Source organism: Artemia sp. Qi Xiang Cuo, chromosome 12 (genome assembly GCF_049724085.1).
Source record: "Artemia sp. Qi Xiang Cuo chromosome 12, ASM4972408v1, whole genome shotgun sequence".
Taxonomy (NCBI): Eukaryota; Metazoa; Arthropoda; class Branchiopoda; order Anostraca; family Artemiidae; genus Artemia; species Artemia sp. Qi Xiang Cuo.
In genome coordinates this window covers 5,624,124-5,631,160 of record NC_142805.1, presented here as the reverse complement: position 1 = coordinate 5,631,160, position 7,037 = coordinate 5,624,124, and positions in this window count along the sequence as shown.

Below are 7,037 nucleotides of genomic sequence, written 5' to 3'. Positions count from 1 at the left end.
ACGGGGGCTGACACTTTCCTTGTTTAATGAGGTTCATCCCAGGATGCTACCAGATGAACCAGTACAGAATGCTGTACTGAATTTTGTCGTAAGGGTGAAATCAAAAGGAAATGCCAACACCGATACCGATATAATTAAAACTGGTTGCGATTTTTCGCAGAAGATATGGTAAACGAAGCCAACAAAATTATTTGGTCTATGGCAAGGTAGGCTACACGGCAAACCGAGAGGCAGAAAGTTGCTGACACTTTTGCGGACATTTTGAAAGTTCTTGACTATTGTGATAGGAATTCAGTGGCCCTATCAAAGTACGTTATATATTAACCAGAAGAAGTCCCTACAATTATTGAAGAGGCAAGCGCTACGCTAACCCGAAAGGTAAATGATTTATGCCTAGAATTTAAGAACTTTGTGTCTACAGCTAAAGCGTGGGGCCTATGCTGTCCCTCGACGAGCAGAGCCTCAGGCATTGCTCATCCCGTAGCTTTCAATCCCCAGCCATCTTATGCCGTTGTTCTCAAAATGCCAAAATCTCTCCATAACCCCGATGCTCGTAAGCAGTTTTTGGACAGCGTTTGTCCCGACTCAGCGGAAGTATGTGAGCTAAGGAAGTTGAAACAGGACTAGAAGCTGTACGTCAAATCTAAATTATCTGCTGAGAAAATTGTTGAGAAAATGAAAGCTAGTAAGCCTGAGGTTGCGGCCATGCTCAAAGAGAAACTGTTTATTGCCGTCCTGAAGCAGGTTCCACCTGACATGACTCCTACTGATGTAGAATCCCTTGTTCAAAGTGCATGAAGGGCAATAGAAATCGGTAACTTTGAGCATTCCAACGTGTTTAGGCTGTTTTTTGGGACCAGGAAGGATCTTGAAGATTTTCTTGCGGTATCAGTTCGGGTCGGCTATGTAAAGCTGCCTGAGGAAGAATTCAAATTTCTCCCAAAGAAGTGTTTTTTCTGCCATTGAGATGGTGACATAGCGGCCGACTGCGTACTGACGCCTATTTGTGGTCGTTGCGGTGCTTCAGACCACACCTCCTCGAAGGATAATAGGTGCACGAAAGATAAGTTTTGCATTTTGGGAAAAACGAAAGGCCATGCATGCTACAGTGTAAAGTATCCGGCTAATAAGGCGATAAACAATACTAAGCCCCTATCGAAATGAGTCTAAAACCCACCCACTCAAGGTGCAATGAAGAAATGAACCGAGGATCCTCCATCTCTTATGCGACTTTGTCATGGAATTTAAATGGAAATTTGCTAAATCGGTCTGTCTTTTTCAAGGACTTTTTATCTAAATGTGACATAATGTGTATTCAGGAGCACTCGCAACTACTTTGAACCTGAGCCTTTTGGAACTATCAACCAATCATAAAGTGTTCCCCGGTCGCTGAACGCCGATCTCAGTCTTAAGGCCGGCCTTGTGGTGGTCTAGCAACCTTTGTGAAGTTATGTTTTCTTTCGTCTAATTTTGATTCATAAAGTGACTTTGGCAATTGGAATCTATAATTTTGTTTTGCTAAACATTTATCTGCCCACTAACTACTGTGACGACCGATCCGAGAGACTTTTTGCCATTAGTGCCGCTCGTTTATCTAAATGCTTGCTAAAAATAAAAGAACAGGGCTTATACTGTATTGCGCCTGGTGACTTCAATTGTGACCTAACCGACCCACTTAATTCTTGTGGTGATTCTAGATTACCCGAGTATTATTTTTGGTCTATTTAATGATGATTATGTAATTGCACCGAAGAATCAGAGTTTTACTTGCGTCCATAATTCGGGTAGTACATCTAACTTGACCATGTTTTTCATACGTCATCCGTAACCATCGCAGACGTTGTTCTTAGTGATTCCAATTTTACGTCAGATCCCTTTTCTTTGTCTTTTAGTGCTCTGGTCAGTGATTGTGACCCTTCTTCTAACCGACTTCCAAAAAAGCAATCTGTATTTTATGCTAATGGTTGGGACAGGGCGTCTCCGGATCTTTTCCAGAATACGTGCAATGATGTTTTTTCGAAAGTTTGTATCACGTTTGATTTGTTGATGCAGAGTTTAAGAAAGAATATGGTTGATTCTCGAGTTGGGCTGAACATTTATTGTAGTAACTTACTCAAAGATAATTTCTTAAACCACATTGGCCTGACATCACATAAAAAAAGAAAACGAGCAAAAATGGGGTTTTTAAAGGCCAGATGAAATTACTGAAAAAACACTACAAAGCGAATATTTCGAGAGGACAAACGCCTCTCTTCTTCAGCGCGAAAAGAAATAATGTATCAAAGGAAAGTGCAGAAGAAAAAATAACAAACGCGGAAAGTCAATGTGAGAAGACCCCAAAAAAATAAAGAAAAAACCAAAATCTTAAAAGATGAATAAAATTCAATAAAAGCCAAAAATTATGAGAATTAAAACCAAATACCTAACAACCATAAAAGCGAATTATTCGCCAATATCTGCGATTTGCACAAAATTAAAAAAATTATCAACTGCCATCGACGGATACTTGTGAACAACTGAGGAATAAAATAAAGGAAAACAATTCGTTCACTCAAAAACAAAACAAACTGGCAATCAGACAAGTGGGAGAACTGGGTCATCTGATTTCAGATTCTAATTATAGTATATCTTGCAGACACCCTTTGAGACTGAAGGAGTTGTTCAAGTGTTTGATTTTAAGACTGGGAAAGTGGTTCAAGGTTTATTTCAGGGATTACTAAAGTATCGGCTTCTCTTTTGAGAAAACCGAAATATGACTCGTTTATTCTTAAATCACCGGAATCTCTGTTTAAAGCTAGACCTAAATGTTGGTATTTGTAAATTTCAACAGCTTCTCTGTAGTGCTGGAGAATACCTTTGTAATGGACAATACCATTAAACAAAATAGTATGGTCTGAGTTTTCAAAAATGTGCAGAGTCAAAATTTTCTGTTTTTTCCGCCTTTTAAGTGTATTAATAATTGAACTAGAGTGCTGAGTTAATCTATCCGTGAGTCGCTGATCAGTTCTTCCGATATACCAAAGACCACACGAACAACGAATTCAGTAGACACCGGAGTTTTCACCTATCGGGACAGGGTCTTTACGTTGATAAATTTGGGACCTGATAGTGTTGCTAGGTCTATAGTAAGTGTAAATGGTATTTTTTCTTAGATTTTTTGAAATATGGTCTGAAACCCCTTCAACGTATGGGAGACCAAGATAAACTGAATTTTCCCTTTGATTTGTGTTTTCTATGTAACTATCTGATAATCTTTTAATGCGTTTTGCAAATACAGAATTTATTAAACTAATTGGATAACCATTCCCAAATAAAATATCTCTAAGGTGATTGAGCTCTAATCCAAGAAGCGTGTTGAACAAACTTTCAATGCTCTATCAACTAGAGAAGTGACAACTTCCTCTTTTCACAGCAGGAAAATGATTAGAGGAATAATTTAAGTAACGGCCATTATGTGAGGGTTTCCTATAGACACCAAACTCGAAACATGTATCATTTCGGTGCACCAGAACATATAAGAAAGGAAGATGCCTCTCTACCTCTGATTTCTGAGTAAATTTAGTTTTGGATCCAAGGAGTTGAGAAAGTGTAGAAAAGAACCCACAGACTCGTCACCATGCTCCCACAAATAAAAAATATCCTCTTTAAAACGAACCCAAAGCTCACGTTTACAAAACTTTGCGAAATAGCCTCTTCTTCAAGGTGTTCCATGAAGATATCAGCCTGTATTGGAGAAAGGGGGACACCCATGGAAAACCCATATTTCTGTCTATAAGAAATGCTTCTATAATGGAAGTAAAAAGAAGTTCTGTTACAAAGGGCTGTAAGTGAAAGAAGTGTCTTAATCGAAAGAGTAGATTTTTCCGATATAGATGGATTAGAATCAAGTTTATGCTCCAAAATCAGTTCGGCCTTTTGAGGATCACAATTGGTGTACATTGAATCTGCATCAAAACTGCCAATTCTTGTATTTGGTTTAACCGTAACTTGGTTTACCTTGGAAACAAAATCAGCGGATTTATTATAGGATTTTTGAGCCTGAATTAGTGGGTGAAATACAACTGATAAGAATTTCCCTATTTTTGCTGTAGGAGAATTAAAAGAAGAAACAATGGGTCCAAGTGGATTACCGGGCTTATGAACTTTAGGAAGACTATAAAAGCGAGGAGACGTGCACCCGCGAGGGTAAACCTTTTGTAAAATTGATCTGTGATGTCACCTTTTCCTTTTAGATAAGAAAGCTCTTTTCGAACTTCCTGGACAAATTTTTCTGTGGGATCGGTAGCTAATTGTTCATATGTGTTAGAATCATTTAAAATACTCATTTAAATTACTTGGTGTAAGACCAAGTGTTCATTTTTACTAATTTTTTTTTTCTAATTTGGATTATTAACAGAAGGCGAATCCTACAAGGTTTCAACAAAATGTGCTCTAACCTCAGCAATCTCTCCAATCTCCACACGAGAGTCATGAAATGCCCCCTGTGTTTTCGCGATAATTTCACTACAAGGTTTTTTCGAAGGGACTATTGAAAATTTAAATCCTTTCGACAGAACCTGATTTTGCTCTGTTGTAAGGGGTGTGGAGCTGAAATTTATCACAGCAGGACCAGGAAACACTTCAGGACCAGGACCAGGAAGGTGGACTATTAGAGAGTTTTTCCAATTTTAAACGGTGTAATTTCTCAGAAAGTCTTTGTCTAGAAATCTTAAAACCATGTTGAAAAGAATTTTCAGCAATAGCCTTAATTTGATGAAAATCAGCATAAGAAAGCGTACATAATATTTCTCGCTCTTGCCTGAAAATATCCTGATTTAACCGGTAGCGCTTGCTCTTGCAATCGCTAAAACCATGATGTAAAATACCAAACCCTATACGTTCTGTAAATTGCCGTTCGTTACGTGTGTTTAAGTGAAGTGAAGGTCGCATTGACTTGGGTAAAATATGGTTTATTTTACAATTATGAAGAAAATACTATTGATTAATCAAATTAGCTTTTTTTTCTCACAAGAGATATTAATGTATTAACAACATTGGTAGAATGCTCATAAGCATGACGAAGATAATTTCTTAAATCACATTGGCCTGACATCACATAAAGAAAGAAAACCGAGCAAAAATGGGGATTTTAAAGCCCAAATAAAAATACTGAAAAAACACAACAAAGCGAGTATTTCGAGAGGACAAACGCCTCTCTTTTTCAGCGCGAAACGAAATAATTTATCCAAGGAAAGTGCAGAAGAAAAAAAACGCGTAAAGTCAATGTGAAAAGACCCAAAAAAACAAAGAAAAAACCAAAAACTTAAAACATGAATAAAACTCAATAAAAGCCAAAAATTATAAGAATTAAAACCAAATACCTAACAACCATAAAAGGGAGTTATTTGCCAATATCCGCGATTTGCACAAAATCCAAAAAATTAGGAACTACATCGACGGATGTTAGTGAACAACTGAGAAATAAAAGAAAAGAAAACAATTCATTCACTCAAAAACAAAACGAACCAGGAATTAAATGAGTTGAACTATGTCATCGGATTTTGGATTTTAAGTATTACATTTCTTGCAGACACCCTTTGAGACCTAAGGGGTTATTCACGTGTTTGATTATATGACAGGGAAAGTGGTCCAAGGTTTATTTCAGGGATTACTAAAGTATAGGCCTCTCTTTTGAGAAAACCGAAATATGACTCGTTTATTCTTAAATCACCGGAATCTCTGTTTAAAGCTAGACCTAAATGTTGGTATTTATAAATTTCAACAGCTTCTCTGTAGTGCTAGACAATACCTTTTTCATGCGAAATTGGGCTAGCTTGATTAAACAAAATAGTATGGTTTGGATTTTCAAAAATGTGCTCTGCCAGGGCAGAGTCAAAATTTTCTTGCTTTTTCCGCTTTTTAAGTATATTATTAATTGAACTAGAATGCTGAATTAATCTATCCTTGAATCGCTGATCAGTTCTTCCGATATACCAAAGAACATGATTTAAAATACCAAACCCTATACGTTCTGTAAATTGCCGTTCGTTACGTGTGTTTAAATGAAGTGAAGGTCGCATTGACATGGGTAAAATACGGTTTATTTTACAATTATGAAGAAAATACTGTTGATTAATCAAATTATATTTTTTTTTCTCACAAAATATATGAATGTATTAACAACATTGGTAGAATTTTCTCCATAAGCATGACGAAGATAATTTCTTAAACCACATTGGCCTGACATCATATAAAGAAAGAAAAACGAGCGAAAATTGGGTTTTAAAGGCCAAATGAAAATACTGAAAAAACACAACAAAGCAATATTTAGAGAGGACAGACGCCTCTATTCTTCAGTGCGAAACAAAATAATGTATCCAAGGAAAGTGCCGAAGAAAAAAAACGCGGAAAGTCAATGTGAAAAGACCCAAAAAACAAAGAAAAAACCAAAAACGTAAAAGATGAATAAAATTCAATTAAAGCCAAAAATTATGAGAATTAAAACCAAATACCTAACAACCATAAAAACGAGTTATTCGCCAATATCTGCGATTTGCACAAACCCCAAAAAATTATGAACTGCCATCGACGGATACTACCGAACAACTGAGAAATAAAAGAAAAGAAAACAATTCAATCACTCAAAAACAAAACGAACCAGCAATTAAATAAGCTGGAGAACTGTCATGTGATTTCGGATTTTAATTATTGTATTTCTTGCAGACACCCTTTGAGACCTAAGGTGTTGTTCACGTGTTTGATTATATGACTGGGAAAGTGGTTCAAGGTTTATTTCAGGGATTACTAAAGTATCGGCTTCTCTTTTGAGAAAACCGAAATATGACTCGTTTATTCTTAAATCACCGGAATCTCTGTTTAAGGCTAGACCTAAATGTTGGTATATATAAATTTCAACAGCTTCTCTGTAGTACTGGACAATATCTTTGTCATGCGAAACTAGGCTAGCTTGATTAAACAAAATAGTATGGTCTGGTTTTTCAAAAATGTGCTCTGCAAGGGCAGAGTCAAATTTTTCTGGTTTTATGCGCTTTTTAAGT